Below are 3,168 nucleotides of genomic sequence, written 5' to 3' on the forward strand. Positions count from 1 at the left end.
TCACGGGTCGTAAGAATCTAGGAAGATCATTATGCAATCTAGAAGCAAGCATAAATCTTATGCCTCCCTCTGATTGTAAAAGTTAAATGTAAGAGAGACTCGCCTCACTATTCTAACTTTGCAATTAGCTAATAAGAAAAAATTGAAGATGTTCTTGTTAAAGTTGATAAATTTATTTTTTCTACAGATTTCATTATTTTTTTATTGTGAAACAGATCTTACAGTGCCAATAGTTTGTGGGAGGGTGTTTTTAGCCACCGATGACCATGTCTTCAATGTTAGGAAGGGATAAATCAATGTCCTCCTTTTTCAATGATAAAATTATCTCCATAATTTTCCCTGAGCCTTGGATGCAAATGTTTCTCTTTGTCTCTTTCAAGAAGGTTCCCAACAACCTTAGTCGATTATTTCCATTCATATAGCAAAGGAAGATCATATGGGACATTAGATTGAGGATTTTACAAAGGTGATTTCCCAATTTCTTAATTAGTAATTTAGTTCTAAACAGAAATTCAATGTTGATCCAAGATTTCTAAATTGTTTAGAAAATCAAAATTTCCTTCTAAAATGAATTTTTCATTACCACGAGGAACAATTCATTTTGAAACTTTTTCATAAAATTAATTTATTATTTAAATTAAAATTAATTTAAATAAATTAATGAACAAATCTTATTTCTTTTATGAAAAATTGTTCATTAATTTATTTAAATTATCACAAACTCGATCTCTTTAAATGAATTAATGAGCACTTTTTCATTAAAAAAAAATCTTTTCAAAGGAATTTAAAAAATCTAACATGTATTTTCAAATTAATAAACTAAATTTTTCTTTTATATTTTTTTTAAAAAAAAAAAAAACCAATCCTACAATGAAATTTGAGGATTCGAGGGTTGATTTTCCAAATATTCTTGAGACCCTTAATTTATTTTTGGTAGCCAAATTAAATTAAAATAATTAAAATTTTCTTAATAACTTTAAGTCACTCATAATTATTGCTGATTATTTACCTCAAGGGTAATGATCAATACAACACGAGACATTTAAAAAATAAAAATAAATTCTTTTTCTTTTTCGTTAAAGACCATTTTTTTTGAAAATCATATAAGAAAATAAATTATTTTTCGTTGAACCATGGTTTTGGGGTGGTGATACCTCCTCCCTACCCAAAAGACCCTAATCCATATCATTTTGTCCATATAACCTTTCCACATAAATTTGGGTGACTAGTCACACCCTATAAATCAAGACTAATAGCAACTCCATTTATTTCACCTCGGAAAGAAACACGAGCGATCTATGTGCCAAACCCATAGAGAAAGGGCTCAACATGAGAATTTTGTAATGATAACGACATCTATTCCTAACTATTTTTTTTTTGTTGGAGGTTGAAATCTCCACATCCACAAATTAGTTGTAAAAAAAAAAAGAAATTGTATTAGGAAAAATCTCAAGACCTTTCGTATATCAAAGAAATTGTAGAAACCTAACTTCTTTCAATATATTCCAATTTTTCGTGTTTAGATCAAGTAAAAGGCAAATGGAAAGACCATAAGATTTTGACCAAGTTAAAGTCTATCAATTTGTTGTGGTTTTTGCATACAGTCTATAATGATGCGATAAAGTTGAAAAATCCCATCAACTCACTTTCTTCCTCATTAAAAAAAAAGCGATAATAGAAATTATAAAATATAATAATTGGACCACATATTAAACATTTGTTTTTGTCGCACCTTGTGGTGTTTAATTTTTTTGTAGCGTAAAATTTGTAAAATTTTACAAAATAGACAGCTACTTAACAAATCAATAAACATACGTAGATAGGTAAAACACAAAACAAAATATATCAAAACAAACGTTCATTTATTTATTTGAATATGAGTGGTTGAATGTAGTCCTACATGCATTGGTTCAATGGAGTCCTACATGTTAGATGCAGGCGACCAGAAAATTTAGAAGATATTAGAAAGCTAAGGAGGAGATAATCATTTTTCTAAAAATATATATATATATATATTAGAGAGATAATCGTATGTCTGGCGACGCTCCAAATTATTTATTATTTGTGAATAAAAGTTGAGACGATTAGCTTGACTCTAATTCACGCTCTCTCTTTTCTACGATAGTGCAGTTGCTTTTGCTTAAGCTTTCTCTTTCCCTCCCTTAAAAGCTGCTAAGTGTTTTCTTTCTCTCTTCTGGAGTCATTTTGGACCAGATTTCTTTCACTTTTCCTTCCTTAAAAGCTGTTAGTGTTTTCTCTCTCTCTTCCAGGGTCATTTTGAACCAGATCTCTTTCACTTTCCCTTCCGTAAAAGCTACTTGTGTTTTTTCTTTCTCTTCTGGAGTCAGTAGGGACCAGATATCTTTCACTTTTGCTTCTGTATAAGCCGCTTGTGTTTTCTCCCTCTCTTTTGGAGTCATACTGGACCATATATCTTTCTCGTTCCCTTCATTATAAGCAAAAGTTGCTAGTGTTTTCTCTCTCTCTTCTGGGGTCATTTTGGACCAGATCTCGGTCGCTACATTAAGAAATGCTTCTACTTTCTCTTTCCCTCGTCTATATTTTGCCTCCATATGTCCTACCGTTACTCCACTGTCAAACATAACATTTATTAATTTTGAGTCAAGAATTAGAAAGTAGTATAACTAGTAGTTAAATCAATTACCTCGCATCTTTTTCCGATTGTAAACCCTGGCACCTGCATTTCTCCATGCAAATCCCCACAGCAAGAACCACCCACAAAACTACCACAACCGACGTTGTTCTGATTATCGCCATATTTTTGTAAAAATGTATTTTTCAAAATAAATCAAAATCGTATGAATCTAGATGAGAGAAGCATTGGGTTTTATATGTGAGACCGTTGGAAGTTTCTCGGATGGGGGCTCATATATGTGGCACGTGATGGCTATTTGACTTCATCATCTCCACATTGCATGGGGCTAACTTCTAATCTTGCTGTGAAGTTTGTTGCTTGTAAAGGTTCCAAGCCTTTTCTCGTCCACCAAATCAGCCAAACCATTAATTATTGTCTTATTATCTAAAAACTCTCTTCTTCCCTAAAATACATGTTTGTTTAGGGTTTCTATTTTTCCATATTTTCATTTTAATTTACCACTAAGCTACTAAACTTAAATGAACATTTTTTAATATATTTATGAACTTTTA

General features: G+C 31.1%; 1 long non-coding RNA gene across 1 annotated transcript; it reads right to left on the reverse strand.

Annotated features, from left to right (window-relative positions):
• Positions 1-1,843: 1,843 nt before the first annotated feature.
• Positions 1,844-2,859, reverse strand: LOC111024823 (uncharacterized). Its single transcript, XR_015787377.1, has 2 exons — positions 2,666-2,859; positions 1,844-2,592 (listed from the first exon to the last, which is right to left on the reverse strand). It is a non-coding gene; the product is annotated as an uncharacterized LOC111024823 (long non-coding RNA).
• Between the last annotated feature and the right edge of the window lie 309 nt (positions 2,860-3,168).

This window comes from Momordica charantia (genome assembly GCF_013281855.1).
Source record: "Momordica charantia cultivar OHB3-1 chromosome 9 unlocalized genomic scaffold, Mcharantia_2.0 BLBB01000009.1, whole genome shotgun sequence".
NCBI lineage: Eukaryota > Viridiplantae > Streptophyta > Magnoliopsida > Cucurbitales > Cucurbitaceae > Momordica > Momordica charantia.